General features: G+C 41.8%; 1 pseudogene; it reads left to right on the top strand.

The window, feature by feature from the left end:
* The first annotated feature begins 20,472 nt into the window (after positions 1-20,472).
* Positions 20,473-21,331, top strand: LOC115291278 (annotated as a pseudogene).
* Positions 21,332-22,206: the final 875 nt, after the last annotated feature.

The following is a 22,206-nucleotide window of genomic DNA, read 5'->3' as shown; positions in this document are numbered from 1 at the left end:
CAACAATGTACAATTACAACCCATCTTAAGTGCTGGTATCAAAGGTTTCCTCAGAGATGCCTAGGGGACCAGCAGGAGGGGAGCTCTGCCAATCTCCCCACCCAACTGGAGCAGGGATGCTTTGTCTGTTTTGTGCATCGGGCTTTCTAGTAATACTGCTGTTCTCAACCTTGGCTGCAGAGTGCCCGGGTGCTCTGGGGAGCATTACAAGGTACTGATGCCTGGGTCCCACCTTCAAGATTCTTATTTAATTGCTGTGGGTTTCGACCCAAGCATTAGGATTCATAAAAGCTCCCCAGTGATCTGAGAATCACTCCTCTCAGATTTTCTTTGAAAAAACTTCCCATGTCTTCAGATGATGGAAAAAGACTGGCTTGGGATCTAGACGTGTGTGGTGGAACTTTGTCTTTTCAACTTTCATCTTCCCAGCAGTTAGCACCTTCATGATACCATCTTCATTGCCTGGGAAGGAATTTCTTCTCCCCTTTGTTCACAGACTTGGTACAAATAGTGCCCATCCCCCCACCAAGCCCTTACCCTCTGCCACATGACAGCTGTTTGACTTGAGCCTAAGCACTTGGACACACAGGTATCAGAAATGGTTGCAGGTGACTTGGTGCAGCAATGGCCAAAGTGTTGTCCAGGATTTTCCACTATGACATGATTGCTGAGTATTATTCCCAGAATCTTGGCCCTCAGAGCTCCCTTGGTTCTTTCAGTCAATTCCCAAACCTGGTGTCCTGGCCTCTGGTACCCTGCCAGTCTCCTTTCTACTACCCTATATCATATTGATAAATTGTCTATTGCTTACGTTAGTTTTTTTCTCGTAACCAAGAATCCTATGGGTACAGAATTCCTGGGTGGTTTCTTTGCTCTATTTGTATCATGACATTATTCCAGTCTACTCATTTGGCAACTGTACACCATGATTTCTTTGTTGGAAAAGAGCAAACAAGAATAACAATCTATTGAACTAGGCTTACTCAGTGGGGGAGCAGACAAATACGAGTTGGTGCCAGATCCTTTGGAGGTTACAATAATCATTTGTAACACTAGCATAGCTATCAATAATAATAACAATTTATTAATCACCCACATCTTGAAAGTACACAAATTTGATTTAATATTTCTACAGATGCCAAGTCTTTGGTTGAAATGCATACATGTAAAATCAGCAAAATGGTGAGCTGACACAATTTTAATCTTTTTAAAAAATTTTTTGAGAGTTTTATTTTTGAGGGAGAAAGCATAAGCAGGGGAGGGACACAGAGAGAGGGGGGCAGAAGATGCAAAGTGGGCTCTGTGCTGAGAGCAGCAAGCCCCATGTGGGGCTCGAACTCACAAACCATGAGATCGTGACCTGGGCTGCAGTTGGAAGCTCCACCGACTGAGCCACCCAGGCACCCATCACAGTTCTGATCTTGGGGCAGGTGTTGGATATCCAAAGGAGGAGATCTGTGTCAGTTTGGGTCCTGCAGGAAGCAGACACCAAGACAGAATTAGAAATGTGAGAGGTTTGCTGTAGGAAATACCTGTGAAAGATAAAGGACAGAAGTCACAGGAGCAGTTAGGATCTTCAGACTGTGTGGCAGGGTGTGACACCCGTGGAAGGAGAGGAGTGGAGGAAGTGGGGTCTGGAGGAAGAAGCGGAGATTAAAATACAACTCTGAGAAAATCTAGATCAGGCTGGTGGGGAGCTTCAGAGCAAAGATTGCCAAAGTTGTCCTTGTTGACCAGGAAGCTGTGGTTCTAGCTGCCCGGTGGCGCTCTGTCACTGGCTGGACACCACCCAGGAAGAGCGTGGCCTCAGTGTGAATGCTGGGACAGACCTCGAAGACGTAGCACCTGAAGGTGGTCAACTAACCGTGTTCCTTGCAGCAAGGTCTCTCTTGAAAGATTGGAGCAGTGTACTTCCACAGAAGTCACAAAAGGCCAGAAGAGACCCTGGAGGAGGATTTTTGTCTCTCAAAACTTGAAGTCAACCTCCCCCACCGGCCCTGACCATGATTCGAGACTGTGTACAGCGTGAGAACCAAATAAATGAGAGGAGGTTTATTATGGTTTTTGTGTGAGCTTTAGCAGGAAGTCTTTCAATCTGTTGTTTGAGGAGGGTGAGTCATTGTGAAAAATTAGTGCATTTCCTTTCTCCTGGGAAGGGGTCAGAGGTGGGCTGCTGGGCAGGAAAACAAGCATTACGGTTTTAAGAACTGGGGCCCTTGAGGAAGAGTAAATACATTTTGGGAGCTCTCCATCCCATCCCTTGCTGTTCATGCTCTATTCTTTCTGTTTTCTCCTGCCTTTCATGCACCATCTATTGTGCCTTCTTTACCGAATCTTTCCTATCACTATATAAACATGTTCTTACAAAACTTTCCCTTGCCCCAGATTCCTTTCAAACCACTTTCCCGTAATTCCACACCTATTCATGGCCCAACACGCCAGCTTTCTCCTCTTCCATTACACTACTCATCCCTTACTCAGACCCCACCCTCATAGCTCCCCCTACACATTGCCCTTATCAGGGGCACCTGTGACTTCCACAGAGAACACTGAGTGGCCAATTCTCCATTTTTGCCTTGTGTGACTTCAGTGGGGCCCGACTCTACTAACACCCCCCTCCCCTTTGTGGAACACTTAGCTTTCTGATTTTCCCACTCACCTGGGTTTTTCCCTACCTCTCTCTGGCTACTCCTTTTCAATGTCATCAATTAACTCCTCCTGAACCAAATATAAACCTTGGACTTTTTCTGGATTTGATCTGAACTGAATTCTCTCCCTCTCTCTTCCTGTCTTTCTCTCCCTCTCCCTCTCCCGTGACACTCCCTTTCCTGATCAGGGTACTATGACCATGGGGGCACGGCAATTCTTTGTTGTGTTGGATGTTCTTTGTATTGAAGGACCTTAACATCCTTGGTCTACAGGCTCTTTGATCCCATCTAGCCATTGGGCTTTTCATCAATTCCTGAAAAGAGGAATTTACATAAAGCGTTTATTAAGAAAGAGCTCCTAGGAGAATTGAAAAGAGTGTGGGAAGTAGACTAGGGAAGGAGAGACACCAAGACAGTAATATTTCAGGCCAAGTTCCAGTCTCAGACTAATCTCCAGGGAAGCTCTGAGCATGAATTACACCTTGAGGTTGTCTTGGCTTGAGACAAGGGAGCTGAGTTTTCATATTTTTACTTCCATCAATCATTGGCTAAGGACAGTTCTGTGTGTGTGCACATGCACATGCATGTGTGTGTGTTGGGACACAAGTTTGGTACGAGTGAGTTAGATATGAACTCTTAAGCATTTTCATCTGTGTGTATTTGCAGCCAGAGCTCATTGAAGAAAGTCGCCGGCACCCGAAGGCTGCGGGGTGGACGCTCAGAGTGGTAAGGAGGAGTCCAAGGAATCTAGGTGGAGTGTAGACAGTATCTGTTACAATTGTCTATAATAAGAACATGGATGAAAAGGGGCAGGTGGAGACTGAGCAGTAAAACCCTTGAATCCCATTCATAAGAGAGCCCTCTTGCAGATAGATCTTTTTGTGGAACACCCTCAGGTGAGTGGCTAAGAGAGGCTGTCTACATGTTATAATGTGAGTTCATATGAACTGTGTGGGCACAAGGCCTGCTCCCATCCTGGGTCCAGGAATACCATCTGGGGTCAGCTGTCCACCTTGCTTGTAGTGAAGCCTGGCCTCCAAATGCCCTTCATGGCACACGCCCTGTCTCCTCCCAGCACTGCCCCAGCTTCTCCTGATCCTAACAAGATCCCTTGTGGAGGAGGGTGTAGGCATTCTCCCCATTATCAGCAATGAACTGGAATGTCTATTTTGCTGTCTTTTCACATTGGAGTTTTATAATTAAAAAAAATCACTAATTTGATAATTTTAAAAGGACTAAAGAAATTCTCCTGTTAAAAGTTAGGAAATTGTTTACTAAACATACTTGTATGTTTTAAAAGAGCATTGCGTACAGACTGCACGTAAATACATCATAAGTTGGGCCAAGAGGAAACTGGATGCCTCATCATGTGAAAATATTGAAAAATAGAGGAGAATCCTAACATTCAACTCTAACACCAAAGGCAACTGGTTTTAACATTTTGATTTATTTCTTTTAAATATTTTTCCATTTATATTTTTCGTATAATGCTTTCCCCGCATAAGGTTATAATAGAAGCCCTTGCCTATACTTTTGAATATTCTTGGAAAACATTATTTGAGGTTCCTACATAACATGCACATATCCTGCTTTGCTCAACATTTTCCCAATCATTGAGTATTAAAGGTTTTTATAATTCTGTTTTGTAAATACCACTGCAATGAACAATAGCATAAAAGTGTGTGTGTGTGTGTGTGTGTGTGTGAGATTTGGGAACTTTCCCAAAATATTTTAAGAGCTCGTTGTGGTTTTAAAGTATGCCTACAATTTCTTTGATTACTTCAACAGATGGCTCTTAATTCCCCTCCTCTTGAGTATGAGATGAACTTAGTGACTCACTTCTAATGAATGGACTGTGGCAGAGGTGATGGATGTGACTTTGGAGACTAAGCTGTAACAGGCCAGTGACTTCTTCCTTGCTCTGTCTTGGGACACTTGCCTTGGGGAAGCCAACAGACTTCTTATAAGGATGGTCAACAGCTTTGCAGAGAGATCCATGTGGGGACCTCTGCTAACAGGCTGCTCCAGGCCCTCCATCCCAGAGCAGGCAAGAAGTCATTTTGGAAGCAAACCTGGTAGCCCCAGACAAGCTTTTCCAAATCTAGTCCTAGCCAACATCTTGACTCCAACCTCATCAAACTCTGACCCGGAGCTACCAAGATGAGCTACTCCTGAATTCTTAACTCACAGATTCTGTAAGATAAAACTGTCTGTTGCTTTTGAGGTAATTTTTAATGTAACAAAAGATAACTACTATTAAGCTCTTGATATATTCAAATTGCCTTCTCAAGAGGTTATACAAATTTATTCACTCATCAAAAAATAGATAAGAATGACTGTTTTACTATGTCCCTTTTAACTGAATTTTCATGACTAAAGAAAAAAATTTTGCTAATGCAGAAATAATGTATTAGAAGTCCTAGATTCTTTCATTCTGCTTAGTTTAAAATTAGAGTTGAAATAACTTCAGTGTTATTTAACAAAACTTTTAAGTAAAGAAACTATTAACACAAGGACATTAGAAAATACAAAGCACGGATTTAAGTTATTGCCCTTTATTGAGAAAGGATAAGAAAGGGTAGAAAATATTTGTGCATCATTTATCATAATATTTCAGTTAATTTTATGATTATTCTGTATCTTGTCATCACAAGGCTGAGCTTCTATCCAAAATAGGTTTACTAAGAATGGCAAATGTTTCGTTAACCTTGAGAGTTTTTCTTTTAATAGCTTCAAGGATGGGTGACTTGAAACTTTAACGCTATCCATGTTTCTTATAGGCAACCACATTTGCTACATTTCTTTGTGTGCGGGAACAGATCTTTCATTTATAAAGTTCCTTTATGTATTTAAAGAACATGCCTTTGCTCCTCAATCTCGTGATAATTAAGTATTAATTGACCCTGACCTCACTAATTTGGTTATAGTGATCTTAAGTGGCTTTTACATATTTTTTTAAATCTTTAAATGTTTATTATTTATTTTTGAGAACGAGCAAGAGAGAGAATGAGTGGGGGATGGTTAGAGAGAGAGGAGACCCAGAATACAAAGCCGAGTCCAGGCTTTGAGCTGTCAGCACAGAGCCCGCCGTGGGGCTCAAATTTACGAACCATAAGATCATAACCTCAGCTGAAGTCAGATGCTTAACCGACTTCAGGCACCCAGCTACCCCTCAAGCAGCTTTTAAAAGTCCTGGAGTAGGGGAAGTATTTGTAAGTGTTTCTTTCTTATGTAAGTCACACAGGTAAAAAAAAAAAAAAAAGTCATTGTAATATTATAATAGCATCGGCACTTAAAAATGAAATTTCAATTTCTCTCTATATTCTTTTGATGAACTAAAAATAGAGATGAGGCATTTTATATTAAAACATTAATGAAATCTTGAATAAAATGTAATTTTGTAGATTTTCAAATAGCCTCATATATGAGAATATGCACAGTACAATTAAATGCCTTATTATTTTCATGTTTTCAAAAGCTCATCCATTCCTTTTCATCATTATTTTGAATTTGTAGAGCACTTTAAGCCACTTCTATGAGTGAAATTGGAGAGAGCAGGATTGCCGGTCAATCACAGAAGCGTAAGCAGGCTGTAGGACTCTTAACGCTAATGGGTCATGCTTCACTGCTAATTGGGCCTGTGGTGGCACATACGTGGACTAGTAGGAAATGCCGCAGAGAAGGAAAAACATGTAACTGAAATGAGAAACAACTTATACTTTTTGGTTGAATCATTTTCTTAGAAAAATTTTTTTAGGGGCGCCTGGGTGGCTCAGTCAGTTAAGCATCCGACTTCGGCTCGGGTCATGATCTCACTGTTCGTGGGTTCGAGCCCTGCATCAGGCTCTGTGCTGACAGCTAGCTCAGAGCCTGGAACCTGCTTCCGATTCTGTGTGTCCCTCTCTCTCTGCCCCTCCCCTGCTCATGATCTGTCTCTCTCTGTCTCTCAAAAATAAATGTTAAAAAAAAATTAAAAAAAATTTTTTTAAATGTTTATTTATTTTTGAGAGAGAGAGAGGAGATGGAGAGAAAGAACGTGAATAGGGGAGGGGTCAGAGAGAGAGAGACCCAAAATCTGAAACAGGCTCCAGGCTCTGAGCTGTCAGCACAGAGCCCAATGCAGGGCTTGAACCTGTGAACCTCAGGTGCTTAACTGACTGAGCCACCCAGGTGCCTCAGCTGAATCATTTTAATTTAAAACTCCTGGAGAACAGTGAAATAATTTGTATTTCCTGAGTTTACTTTTATGGAATGTAGTAATCAGGGAACTTCTGGAGAGGTCTTTTGTTTACATTGATTTTTCTAGCTTTTTAAGTACCTAAATGACATCCTCCAACTTTGACCTTCTACATTGTATGATTTTCATTCTGAGTGAACAAGTGGAAAGGTGAGACTTCATGAAGTTCTGTGTAGTGTCCATGAAAACATTACATTAGGAGGCTGCCTTTTTAAATTTTAAAATATATCTAAAATATGTTTCATATAGATGTAATAAATTTTAAATATAAATATTAAAAACTTTTAAAATTTATTTTGAGAGAGAGAGATAGAGAGCAAGTGGGGGAGGGGCAGAGAGAGGGAGACAGAATCCCAAGCAGGCTCTGTACCGTCAGTGCAGAACCTGATGTGTGGCTTGAACTCACTAACTGTGAGATTATGACCTGAGCTGATATCCAGAGCTGGACTGGATGCTTAACTGACTGAGCCACTCTGACGCCCCGTAAATACAAGTATTTTCACTTAAATAATTTTAAATATGGCAATGCTGCTTTTTTTAAAATTTTATTTTTGAGAGAGAAAGAGTGAGACAGAGCGGGAGCAGGGGAGGGGCAGAGAGAGAGGGGAGACCCAGAATCCTAAGTAGGCTCCAGGCTCCGGCTGAGCTGTCAGCGGGGCTGGAACTCACAACCTATGAGATCATGACCTGAGCCAAGTCGGACACTCAACCAGCTGAGCCACCCAGGTGCCCCAGGGCCAATGCTGCTCCTTAGCTCTAGTTCAGGAAGATGGCGTGTCAATAGTTTGCACTTGTTCCCCTGAACCATCTAGTTGTTTTTGTGATACGGCAAACATAAACATGTAAACAAATAGATGCTAGCTTAAACAAAAACTGGCAATTTGAGCATGTTCTGACATCATAGCAAAATCAACTTTATTTTACTCAGTTTATTTTTATATGAGTCAAGGACTCATGAACAATTACAAGAAACTCTCAAACTTATTTTAGGAAAAATATGATTTTTCCTTGCCTGCAGGTCCTCTCAAACTTTGATTTTAGAAATAAATTTGTTTGGCTATGCTTATTTTGATATCATATAAGCATTTATAAAGTAACGTGCAGTTCCTGCATTTGGCAGAACCACTAATCCTGGGGGATTATAAGAAGAAGGAAGCGGGAAGAGGGAAGAAAATAATCTCAATGCACTCCCCTCCCTGCATAAGGCTTTAACCACTGCATCCCGTAAAGTAGTCCCTAATGAAAGGTGACTTCAAGAGGCCCAAAAACCCAGTTACAAGGGAAGTGCTAGGGAGGCGGCATATAGCATGATGACTCTAGTTAATATTAGCTTAATGTATACATATATGTTAAGAGGGTAAATCCTAAAAGTTCTTGCCACGATGAATTTTTTTTTCCATTTTTGCTTTCTCTTTTTATTGCATCTACATGAAATGATGGAGACTGACTAAACTTACCACGAATATTATTCTACAATATGTGTTAGTGAAATCGTTATGCTCTATACCTTAAGCTTATAAAGGGATGTATATGAACCATTCTCAAAAAAAAAACAAAAACCACTGGGAGAAAGAGTTACTGCCACTGTTTATTGGTTGGTGCAGGACTCATTCTGGGTCTTTCCTCACCATGTTGGCTTTGAATCATCCTACCTGCCTCCATCCTAAGGCCTGCACACCTAGACCCTTCCTGTCTGGTGTGTGTTTTGGGCTCAAAAGCCATCCCATTTCTATACACAGCCCTTCCTGACATGTCCACTGATCCTGGTACCTAATGCTGGACCTGGGCACCTGGCATCCCCCATCCCTACTGGTTGGGCTCTGGGCTCTCTAAAACCTCACCCCTCCAGAAGAGGTGACTGGACATCTGTAGAGACTGGACTTCCTATGCATGATAATTTAGGAAACAGCAGAAAGTTGCCAGGCATGGAGCACCTGGGTGGCTAAGTTTGTTAAGTGTCTGACTTTGGCTCAGGTCATGATCTCACGTTTTGTGGGTTCGAGCCCTATGTCAGGCTGTCTGCTGTCACCTTGGAACCTGGAGCCTGCTTCGGATCTTCTGTCCCCCCCTCTCTCTGCCCCTCCCCTGTTCACACTCTATCTCTCTTTTTCAAAAAGAAATATATATTAAAAATAAATATACATAAAAAAAGAAAGTTCCAAGCATTGCCACTTCTAGTGAGTGTCTTTTTGCACAATCATACATTTTAAGACTATATAAAAAGAGACAAATGATGTGTTGGAAAAATCAGCTAAAGGTAGTGGTGATTTCCCACTAAAAGGATTCCTCTGTCTTTTTGAATGGCCTTGGATAACGTAGAACAATACAGATCATTGTGAAAACTATTTAATTTCTTGTGGCAAGAGTTTGCATTAGGTACAATTCTATTTTTGTAAGAAAACTAGTATAATAGTCTAGAGTGTATCATTTGGTTTTTAAAGAGCTCCTAACAAACTTAGTGTTGGAGATATTTAGTAAGCTTGTTGGACTTTGTCTCCACTATTGCCACCTATTCCAGTCCACAGCGCATTTCTGCCGGAGTCATTCAAAAAGTGAAAGTTGATTGTGATACTCTTCTCCTTAAAAACAAAGCAAATCTGCAGGGCATGTGGGTGGCTCTATCGGTTGAGCATCTGACTCTTGATTTTGGTTCAGGTCATGCATGATCCCAGGGTCATGGGATTGAGCCCGTCTGACTGGCTCTGGCTCTGAGCTGAGCATGGAACCCGCGTAAGACTCTCTCTGCCCCTCTGCCTTTGCCCCCTCTATGCACCCCACGTGCATGCATGTACTCTCCCTCTTTCTCTCTCAAAAAACAAACAAAGCAAATCTGCAACAACAAAAAATGTCCTTTACTTTTTAAAAAACTTTTAACATTTTTATTCATTTTTTTGAGAGACAGAGAGAAATAGAGCATGAGCAGTAGAAGGGTAGTGAGAGAGAGAGACACAGAATCAGAATTAGGCTCCAGGCTCTGAGCTGTCATCACAGAGCTGGATGCCAGGCTCCAACCCACGAACCATGAGATCATGACCTGAATTGATGTGGGCTGCTTAACTGACTGAGCCACCCAGGCGCCCCTAAAAATGTCCTCTTTTTTTAAAATGTTTATATTGCGTGCGTGTGTGTGTGTGTGTGTGTGTGTGCATGAGAGAGAGAGAGAGAAAGAGTGAACGTGAGCATGAGCTCACTGGGAGGGGCAAAGGGAGAAAGAGAAAGAGAATCCTAAGTAGGCTCTGTGCTGTCAGCACGGAGCCTGATGCAGGGTTGAATCTCACTAACCATGAGATCATGACCTGAGCCAAAATCAAGAGTCAGCCACTCAACTGAGCCACCCAGGTGCCCCTAAAACCTTAAAATGTCCTCTTTAAACTCCTGGGAGCCATTATAATCAAGTCATTCCTAACTCTTGTGCATGTTCTCTCTTCCTAGATTCTCCATTGGTCTGTCTCTTTATCTCCAATTCTCCCAGACGACTTACTGCAAATGTCTTCCTGTGACATCTTCCACTTTCCTTTCTTGAGTTGATCTTATAGGATGGCATGACTCTGTAGTGCATATAATGCTATTTCTCACACTGATTTATAATTATTTATCAGTTCCAGTCTTTGACTTCCCTGAGGGTGGACCCCTTCCTCATTTTTTTTGTGACCTCTGAATGTGGGTGCTCAAGAAATGTGTGTGGAGTGAATAAATGACACTGAGGAGCCTAGAAAAGCCAGAGCTAGTGGTTGATTTTAAATATTAAGGCGTGATATGGGTCATCAGACCCTGTGACATAACTTGTTTAGCCTTCTCTTAAAAATATTATCATTAGTCTGTGGGCATTTGGACCACACACAGTCCTTGTATGGGAAAGCAAATCTGACTGGGTCTCAATAACACATTTTTGCTCGCTGGCTCGAGTCAATGCCTGCCTCTACAAAACCAAATACATTATTATTTGGTTTGTCATTTATCAACCTCTGTATAACTCGCTATAGGTAGAGTAATAGAACTGAGAGAGGGATTCCTTGGAGAGAGGCTGGCTGCCCAGGCAAGCTCTCCCCCAAGTGCTGTCATTCCAACAAGGCTGGCCTCTTCTAGGTCTGGCTCTTTGCCTTGCACAGCCTTGATCTTTCATTCAATACAGAAGGGATCATACAACCAAACCCTGATCAAGATCCTGATCTATTAATTTACAATGAAAAATATAACAGTCAAGCAGAGGAGAAATTCATATAATCTGGAGAATGTATCCTTATCACATGTGGAAAACATGTTTGGGAAACAAATGTTTAAATCACACGTCATGTAGTGGATCCAAATGAAAAGAAAGGGGACAGGAGTCATTGGGTTGTCAGCCTGATGCCCCACTTCCCTCTTGTCCCTAAGCTGCCAAGCAGACTGGATATTTGTTCAGGGCTCCTGGATAGGGGTCCCACTAAAAAGTCCTTGTATTTTGACTTTCCACTTATAAGACCCCACTATAGTTGGTTCCTGCTATCAACAAGATTTCCTCATACAAGGCGGAATAAAACTGTGTGGTCTCAAATGCACATTGGAACTGTAATCCAGGAAGACTGATGTCACACTCTACATCCTGGACACCTTGATTGGACTTCAGTACTTTCAAATCCCTGCAGCCCTTCATTTTCTTGAATTATTTTCTACATTTAGCTAATCTCATCCATTATGTATTAACTCTTATTAATTCCATTCTTAGAAAGTGGCTATATTATTTATAGCTTTGGGGGGATCTGGGCTTTGCTTCTCCTGTTAATAACAGTTTTGGGACACTTGGTCCACCGCGACACTCTGTAAATACTAATTGATAATTATTCCTTAAGCACTGCTTTTCAGAGCACCAGTCCCCCTGTGTTAGTGTGTCATAAAATCAAATTAGTGGGTTCTGACTGGCAGCTTAAAAATGAAATAGGATAGAAAATATTAGAATGCATGGCACAGAGTTGGGTAACTAAAGTATTGTTTTATATATGTTCTGTGTACTAGGTCAGGATATAAAATGCCTTCTGGACTCTGGGTTGGGGTTAAAGAAATTTACAGACCACTCCGTAGAACTGAGAGCTTCATTCTCTGCCTGGGTGAGCAAGAATTTCTTTGTGCATGAAGATGTCAGCAAATTTATTTAAATAAAACCTTTGCCCTGTAATTGAGGGGACAGTGTAAACTCGGTGTTAGGAGCTTGTAGAAACATCCACACTGGGGAGGGTTTAACAGAAGCAGTGGTTGAAAATAGATTGGGAAACGAATGTTTAAATCACAAGTTGTGTGATTTAATGCAAGTCATGTAAAAACAACTGAAAGATGAACAATCACCTGGAAGAAAAGCCAGGAGAACTTTCAGACACTGGTCAGTGCTTTTCTGATGTCCAGTCTCTCTTCTGTCCTGGCGCTCGGGGCTCCTGCCTGTCAGAGCAGAGCTGCGCAGGGTTTACTGAGTTTCATATTTGACAGGGTCACAGTGATGGCTGCTCAGACTGAACCAGTCAGAACAAATGAAGAGATTTTCATACGAAATTCTCATTGTCTTAGGAAATTGCTTTCATAATTATAAAAATGCAACATATATTTGCATACTTGTTTGGCAAACTCTTCTAGAACAAATACATTAAAAAATTTTTTTTAAATGTTTATTTATCTTTGAGAGAGAGACACATACACAGAGCAAGCAGGGGAGGAGCAGAGAGAGGAGACACAGAATCTGAAGCAGGCTCCAGGCTCTGAGCTGTCAGCACAGAGCCCAGTACGGGGCCTGAACCCATGAACCGTGAGACCATGACCTGAGCCAAAGTCGGATGCTTAACCGACTGGGCCACCCATGTGCCCTATGGCACAAATACCTTTTGATTTCTCCTCTCCTAAGTCTAGTTTATTTCCTACAGCTAACGTGTATGTGGAGAGGCAGTGCAAGTATTTGAAAATGCCAGACTTCAGTATTCATGTATCCATTTCCATTTATCCATTTGTTCATTCATACGTGTGTCTCTCTGCTCATCCATCCACCCCTTGTTGAGCACATATGTACTCTGTGCAAGCACTTTACCCTCTTGTATGTTTTTGGAGGTTGCAAGGGAATTTAAAAGTTATTGGACATAGTTCTTATCAGATGGATGCATCTTCTCTGTAGATCTGCGGGCAGGTGACACTTCAGCCTTCCACCTGCATTGGAATGTATTTCTCTGGCTGAGGATGTTTTCTTGTGCTAAACCTAAACCTATTCTTTAGTAGGTCCTCTCAGAAACCTCTTGTCAGAGCCTCCGTAGCTAAGGGTACTGAAGAGCTGCTCTCCGTCAAGTTACCCATTCCAGTTCCTAAACTAATTCCTCAGTTGGGCTGGTTTCTAAATTAATCTAGCCTGATGGCACATTAGGATTTGCACTCCTATTGGGATCAAGAGCCATGTCTGATGTCTGATAGGTCTAAGGGGGGAGGGCATTCCAAGCTACACCATGTAAGCTCCCCCTCCAGTACCCAGCCCTTGTGCCTTTGTTTCTATGTGGTTTGGGGTGGTCATTCCAATGACATCCCACTCAGAATTTTAACTGGGATCTTAACAACTTTCCAGTCTCTTCCTGTCTGTCTATCCCCAACCATTGGATGACTGGGATCCATCTGGAACTGTGATGTTCATCTCTGCCACTTCAGATGGGATCCTTGGGAAACCGATGCCATTTGAAATTGAGCCTGGACTAGCCATGCATTTTGAGGCGTTCTGATCTAGATTCTGTATTCATTCCCTTAAGGCCAGGACTAACGAACACCACATGAGCCCCACCACTCCGGCACTCCCTTCTTCTGGATTTCTCTGCCTAGTCTTATCTTTGAAGTCCCAGCCTGCAATCAGTTACGCGTATCGGTTCTAAGTCTAGCCCATGCAGCCAAGCATACATTGGCTCTTCATATGTTTGAAGAGGCAAGTTTTCTTTTGCTGTATAATAAACCAGGGCTTGAGCTCACGGACTGTGAGATGATGACCTGAGATGAAGTCCGATGCTTAACGGACTAAGCCACCCAGGCGCCTCTAGAGATGTACTTCTAAGTGGCTTACTTACATGGGCTGGCAGGGAGCTGGCTGGGGCTGTTGGCTGGGTGCCTCGATTATGCTACATGAAGCAGCTTGAGATTTTTTACTACCTGGTGACTCGGTTCTCAGAGACAGGTAAATGGAAGCTGCCAGTCTTCTTGAAGACTGGGCCCGGAACTGGCGTGATTCACTTTCCCTTCATTTTCTTGGTCAAAGTGGCCACAGAGCAGCCCCGATTCAAATGCTGGGGAATATAGCTCCACTTTTTGATGGAGAGAATTGACAAAGATTTTGCAGCCATCTATAATCTATGACATTACCATTGTCATACCTCGCCCTATTCTCCTTGTTCCACCCCCGCAATCTTCTCTTCTCTTCTCTAGGCTAAAAAGCCCTGTTGCTTTCTCACTAATGCAATATTTTAGTGTAAGCCTATTGTGGAGAACAGAAAAAGATTTTTACCTCCTTTCTATTAAATTTCATATCTTTCTTGACACAGCCGAGGGTCATGTTAACTTCATTAAGCGTTACATTTCATTGCTAACTGACACTGAACTTATTACTGATTATGCCCCTAAAGCTTCTTTTTCTAATATCCTCTTGGTATGGCATGAGACTTCTGTCTTATACTTGGAAAGCTAGATTTTGGATTCAATTCAGTTGTTTAATAGCTGTCCTTGTGAAGTTTTGCCTTGTTAGATCTATACTACCGCTCATACCTGTTAAGATTATTTAGATTTTTGTCTTTTGTTTAACATAGCAATGTTCGGTCAACACGAAGTTGGTGGCTGTGCCGTTAGGTGCTCAGGCAAATGGTAAAAGTGTTAAACAGAATGGATATTGAACCATGTGGTCTGACACTTTTTCTAGGATGACACAGGAATCGTCACTCGATTTTTCAATTGTTGTCCTTGCACCTGTCCCGTAAAATTTTACTTGATGTCACAGTGTGTCATGAAAAATCTCTTCAAATATCCTGCTGAGGCTCAGGCACTTTGCAGCTACTGTACTGCCCAGATGTTGCAAGCCAGTGGCCCTGCTGCAGAAGGAAAAACTGCTGGACAAATATGACGTTTTCTGAATGAAAATGTACGTGTTCCAATAAGCCGCACTCCTCTTTCAGGCTCTCATTGACTTAAACTCCTTTTACTTTTTGCTTGTTTTTTTCAAAAATTAGTTTGATGGAGGGGCGTCTCGGTGGCTCAGTTGGTTGGGCATCCCACTTCAGCCCAGGTCATGATCCCGTGGTCCGTGAGTTCAAGACCCACATTGGGCTTCAGATTCTGTGTCTCCTCCTCTCTCTGCCCCTCCCCCACTTGTCCTCTCGTCCTCTCTCTCTCTTAAAAATAAATATAAAAAAATAAAAACTTAGTTTGATGGAGGTGTAATTTACTTACATAAATCTGAAGTGTACGATTTGACGAATTTTGACAGAATTATGTATAGTCCCTGGAAACCACCACTGTCACTAATTGAGATGCAGAAATTTCCACCAACTTCCAAGGTTTCCTCCTGCCACTCTGCAGTCAACCCCTCCCTTCATCCCCCATCCTCAGGCAACCACTGATTTTTCTGTCCTGATAGGTTACTTAACACTTTCAAGAATTTCATAAAGATAGAAGTATATGGTATGCACTTCTTTTTGTGTGTTTGGCTCCTTTTTCTCGCTGTAAAGCCTTTGGGATTCCCCACACTGCTGCTCTCAGTGGTGTGTTCCTGTTTAGAGCTGAGTGATACTCTGTTGTAGGGATAGAACACATTTTGTTTATCCACTTCTGTTGGTGGACATTTATTTCCAGTGTTTGGCTATTTTGAATGAAACTGCTTTGAATATTCATGTAGGAGTCTTTGTGTAGACGCGTGTTTTCATTTCTCCTTGGTACCTGGACTACTTCTCTTTTTTTTGTTTTTGTTTTTGTTTTCCTTTTCACCAGAATGTTCCTCCCTAGGATTAACATCAGCATTCTGCAGTTTTTGAAATCTAACTTATGCCCTATTTTGGAAATCACAGCAAAAGTTATCTTTCTCCAAACTTCTGGCATAACTTGATGGTCCTCAAAACTCTCTTTACTTAATAAATTCTTCCAATTCTTTAAATATAGCTGTTAATCAGTATAGAGAATTTATTCTCTCATAGCAAGCAGGTTTGGGGGTAAATATTACTGAACACTTAAATACATTATATGTACATTATCTAATTTTCTGTTCACAACAATTATATCAGAAAGGTCCTATTTTTTTTTTTTTTGAGAGACAGAGAGATAGAAAGAGAGCACATACATGAGCAGTGGAGAGGGGCAATCGAAGCGAGAGAGAGAGAATCCATGTCCAGACACGATGTTCAGAGCCTGACACAGGGCTCAATCTCACAACCATGAGATCATGACCTAAGATGAAATCAAGAGTTGGGCACGTTGAGCCATGTAGGCACCCCAACAAAGGTACTATTTTAATTTTACTTTTTTAAGTGGGTGAATAAACAGATGCATAGAGAAATGAAGCAACCTGCCTAAGGTCTGATAGCTGGGGAGCTACGTCTGTAAGCTGTGTGTTTGTCTCTGGAGTTGGAGTCCAAACCATTTCACAATAAGATAGACAGTGATGATTATGATCTAAGAACTGGGCATACAACATGATGAGTGTTTATAAGAAAGAAAGTTACTCTGGGTGAGGAAAATGAAGAACTTCCTTAAGTGATAAGTAGTGATAAGTGATAAGTGATAAATGATAGCTAAAGTGGGTCTAGAAAACTGGGAAGAATATGGATTGTAAGGTAGGGACAAAAGGATATAAAATTCAGATGGACAGGTGGCCCAAGCAAAGGCCCAGTGACAGGAATGGGAGCACTATCCAGCTGCCTCAGCGTATATCTGTGGACTGATGGGAGGCCGGAGAAAAGGGGGTCATGAGGTTAGGTATAATGGCAGGCAGACTGTGGTCAGACCACTGGTTTTTGAATGACAGGCTAGGGAGCTGACCTTGACGTAATTGTGATGTATGGTGGGAGATGTTCTTGCAGGCTGTCCTGAAGGATTAATATGATGGCTTTAAATGAATCAAAGGAGGATGACAGCAAAATTAAGAAAGCCAGTTAGGAGTCTGCTGCACTTAAAAAACAAAGCAAAACAAAAACAAGAGCCTGAATTGGAGTGGCCCCAGGGGCAAGTCTTGTATTGGAAGAGTCACCTGCATTCTGCTTAGTGTTAGAAATTCAAAAGATGTTTGTATCATTTACTATTTTGGGTATACTATATATATTTGGGCTTAACTTAAACTAGGTTTAAGTACTTAGTTGCATTTGCACCAGTTGATATTTTCTGATTTTTCAAATTTATAAACACAGATCTCGCAAGTTATGCCATTTGCACATAGAAGGAGATGCAATAAATTAAGATGTCAATAAATTGAAACTATCTATTTTGTTAACTATGCCGATTTTTTTTATCCTTCATTGGGTACTACTAGACTAGTAACTGTTTCAGTGACACCTCTTTTTGATTATATCTAAAAGACCTCATCACATTTTACCATTACATAAATATTTAATAAAGGTGTCTGACTTTAAGTATACAATTAAAGAGCTTCCAGAAGACCCACATATATTTTTTTTATTGAGGTGTATTTCATATGCATCTTAATGTACTATCTAAAGTGTACAGTTTGATGAATTTGACAAGTGCGTATGTGCACAATATGTCACTCCATCGAAATAGAGAACTTCTCATCACTCACAAAGTGCCTTGTGCTTCTCCCGGACATTCCCGCACCACTCCATACCCCAGGACCACCCTTCCGATTTAGCACCCTACATTGGTTTGACTGTGCTAGAAATGCATGTAAATGCGGTCATGCATCACATGCTGTTTTATGTTTAGCTACTATCACTTAACATAGTGTTTTAGAGACTGGGACCATTATGAATTGAGCTGCTACGAATATTTTTGTGCAGGTCTTTTTGTGGACATGTGCACAAACACCTAGGGGTGCAATGTCTGTATCATATGGGAGATGTACATATAACCTTTAAAAAACTGCTAAAATGTTTTCCGAAGTATTTATATTTTTAAAATATATTTTAAATATATTTTATATTTTAGGATTGTGTGGTTCTGGACCCCTTGTTTGTATAAAGGTAACCACAAGACTTGATTAAGAATGCAGTATTCACATTAGGCTTCCAATGACATTTCCTGTGACAATGAGGACTTTGTGATTATAGAAGGCTAGCTTAGCCAGCAATACCATCTTCCCCATAATTATGCCATAAATTGGGGGTGACCCCCGAGCCTCTTCTAGTAAGAACTTGAGTATCTGGAAGGTGAACATGAAATTCTCCAAGGTATTTTTAAGTGGTACCTAAAGGAAAAACATGCTATAATGTCACATAAGTTAATAATTTTAAGGAGCCTATAGGCCTGGCAGTGAAATTAAATGCTTAACAATAATTCAAAAATGGCTTACAGAAACTTAAAAATGTGAATCATTTAGTGGGGCTGAAATTATGCTCCTGACATATATGTGTGACACACGAGAGCACTTACCTGGGAATTTATTACCAGCTTCTGAGCAAACAAAGCCTGACCTACATTTGACTAAAGTCAGCTGTCTTTGGTTAATCCTATGGGCTTCTTTTTATTAATGTCACAATTGCTAATGTGGTATAACATTGTCATTACTGAATAGCACCGCGGGATGAGCTGCAGCTGTTATCTCTCTTTCTGAACCTACTGAGTCATTAAATCTGAGTTTGGGGGAATACAAGTTGTAAAGATTATTCAAATTCTGATTGAGAAATAGGACTACTGGGAAATTGTAGGTACATAAAGTAAAACTTTGAATCAATCAAGGTTTTTTTTTTTTTTAAAGATTGAATGTTCAAAATTGTTCCTTAGGTTTAATTTGAAATTGCACATCAAAGAAATGGAGGTAAAATAAGGAAATAAAAAATAATAATATTTATATGCAAAGTCTTTTTTGCTGATGGGAAAGTGATGTGTTCTTATTGAGAAAATATTAGGAAGATGATTTCCTTCAAAAGACCACAGTGTTTTGTCTCAAGAATCCTAACGTTAATTTAAAAAGAATGTGTTTTTGTTCTAACAAGACAGAGAATGATCAATTTCTCTTTAATAGCTAAGGGGAATTTTGCTGTATTGCTTTTAGCATTCCCTGCAAAAATTTCTTCTTTAAGAATTCTTACTTTGCCTTTGGTCATGATTAGTACTTTGTAAAGGGTATGATCCTGCCATTCCTAAACCCAGCCAAAGTACCTTAGGGTACCTCAGAAAAATTTTCAGTTTTTGAGGGGAGTAGAGCAATATTTGGTATTTCTTGGGTGCCATGTAAACTAGTAGCTTAAGATAGTTTTCAGTTTCTTCAGTAAGACTGTACTACATTCTTCTTAGTGGTGTCATACATTGGTGAGGTTGTGTTTTTGACAGTTGCTATGATAAGGAACAATCACAACTTGAAAAGCCAAGTGGAATGGAGGATGTAGGTGGCAGTGTCCAATCTGATTCCAAAATTTGACAGATTATGCAGTGCCCGATAGACACACATATCCTAATTAGTAAGTACTTGGCGGTTATTTAAGGATGAAATAAAAACATATTTTCTTTCGGTTTAAGTGTTATCATTGTTTTTAAATAGCTACTAAGTTGGTAGGACCCCAAATAAGCAACAAACAGAAAAAAAAAAACAAACCCTTACCAAGTAGGACCTGACTACTTAGTAAATAGAACAGTTGTTTGCTTTGGGCTGGAGACTCTGAGAAAATCATGGAGTCACTAAGGATCCCTCGAAAGTCAGAAATTTTGAAAACAATTGGTATAATCTGATGATCATTTAATTTCTGACCTGTTGTGTTTATTCAAGACTTGTTTATGTCTATAAACAGGACTATTTTTGATGTTATGTAAAAGTGCTGGAAGCAATGGGACCTTAGAGATTGACATTTCTGAAGCTCATTTCTTCTGGATGATATTTTGGAAGTCAGACGTCTATAGTGACATCATTGACTCCAAGCAAAAATTTTAAGTTGAAAAAGCTTGTCTTTTGCATCCCACCTACAGGGACAGAATCTTGGACACCTGGACTGCCTGTTCCCACAGCTCTGCTAAGAGTGTGGTCTGTGGACCAGCAGTCATTAGAAATGCAGCATCTCAGGCCCTGCCCCAGACCTGCTGAACCTGAACCTGCATTATAAAAAGAGATCTCTAGGTGACTGCAGGCACATTAAAGGCTGACAAACACAGCTCTGCCATTTCTACCCAATCCCATCGCAGCCTTCCTACACAGAACCCCCCATTCCCTTTGAATGTGTCTTTAAAACCTAGTTTCTCTGTGCCCTTAACTATCCACTAAGCAAACTGCCTAATGAATTAATGGTTGATAATAGTTGCCACCCTTTTCCAGATAAGACTTTGAAAAAACTGTCACACTGGATTGTTGTTTTTGTCTTGTAATGTCTTCACCATTACTTTCTTATTTTCTAGGCATAGTTTTGAGGTTTAGGCTCACTACCTACCCCAAAATGGGTTTCCTGGTATGGAGCAGAAGGCATGGATGTGGGGGCATGTGAGATGGAAAACCGGGATGTTAAAAGTGAGAAAGGTCCTTCTCATGCTACCCAAAGAGGATCCATACTGTGTTACTCTGGGTTCCCATGTCACTTAAAGGTAAACTTTCACCATGCGCAGAGCCCTTGGTATTCTGCAAAGGAAGATGTCCTCACATTCCTTGCAGCAGGAGCCCACTAAGTTGGCACCCACCATGGCTTCCAAATGGGACGGTACACAGTGATGGCGTCTGCATCACACATCGGAACAGAACCCGAGAGACACTTCTGCCCTTGAGAACCCGGCTGATGTCTGTGTCATTTCCTCCAAGGATACTGGCCACGGAGCTGTGCTGGAGTTTGCTGCTGCCACCAGAGCCACTTCTGTGGCTGGCCGCTTCATTCCTGGAACCTTCACCAACCTGGCCCAGGCAGGCTTCCCAGACCCACGACTTCTGGCGGTTACGAATCCCGGGGCTGACCACCGGCCGCTCACACAGGCATCTTGGATTGTCCTGCCTACCACTGTGCATTAACCTGTGTGACACACACGCTCCTCTGTACTACGCGGACCTTCCCCTTCCATGGGGCAATACTGGAGCTCACTCAGCAGGTAGCACGCCGTGGGAGAAGGCCCGAAAGTTCTGCGCATGTGCGGCACCGTGCGGGACCACGCCCCAGCGGGGACACGTGATCTCCCTCCTACAGAGATCCCTAAGAGATCCAAAAGGGAGAGCAGGCTGCTGCTGAACAAATAGTGACGAAGGAGGATTCAGGGCGCATGGGCTGCTCCTGCTTCCAGACATACTGATCCTCAACTGGGGTGTGTGTGGGGGGGGCGGGGTGTGGACAGGCGGGTCTGAAGGCGCAGGTGCCCCGTGTCAGCGGCCTCCTCCTGAGGACTGGTCTGCAGCTCCCTGCCTGGGTAAGAACAGCCACTGAGTGGCCTTAAATTATTCTTTCACAGACTTAAACAGAAAATGGAAATAAAGCTGATAGAAAATAAGCAGCGTCCCCCACCTCCGCAAAAAAGCGGGAAAAGGCCATTTTACTGCAGCAGAAACTAAGGCATTTTGAGCAGTGATTGCTGTGTGTTCCAGTCAGTAGCAGCAGGGCTGGGAATGGAACCCGGGTCTTCTGATTCCAGTTCTGTGTTCCAGTGAAAGTGACTGCATTCTTTTTTTTTTTTAAGTTAATTTATTTATTTTGAGAGAGAATGCCAGAGAAAATGGGGGGGGGGGCGGGAGAGAGAGAGAGAGAGAGAGAGAGAGAGAGAGAGAGAGAGAATCCCAAGAAGGCTCTGCACCACCAGCGCAGAGCCTCTTGCAGACTTGAACCCACGAACCAGGAGACCGTGACCTGAGCTAAAATCTAATGCTTAACCTAATAGGGCATCCAGACGCCCCTGAATGAGATTAAATTCTTAAAAAAATTTTTTTTAACACTAATTCATTTTTGAGAGAAAGAGAGACAGAGAGTGAGTGGGGGAGGGGCAGAGAAGGAGGAAGACGTAGAATTCAAAGCAGGCTCCAGGCTCTGAGCTGTCAACACAGAGCCCCATGCAGAGCTCTAACTGACCGAGAGATGATGACCTGAGCTGATGTTGGATGCTTAACCAACTCAGCTACCCAGGTGCCCCTGAGGTTGAATTCTTATTCTGTGCCAGGCACTGTACTATGACCAACACATACATTGTCATTGTTCTAAGCATGCACAATACTTTTTATTTATGCCTCAT

The sequence above is a fragment of the Suricata suricatta genome, chromosome 5, assembly GCF_006229205.1.
Source record: "Suricata suricatta isolate VVHF042 chromosome 5, meerkat_22Aug2017_6uvM2_HiC, whole genome shotgun sequence".
Taxonomy (NCBI): domain Eukaryota; kingdom Metazoa; phylum Chordata; class Mammalia; order Carnivora; family Herpestidae; genus Suricata; species Suricata suricatta.
Note: the sequence above shows the minus strand (reverse complement) of the source record. Positions and strands in the feature narration are given on the sequence as shown.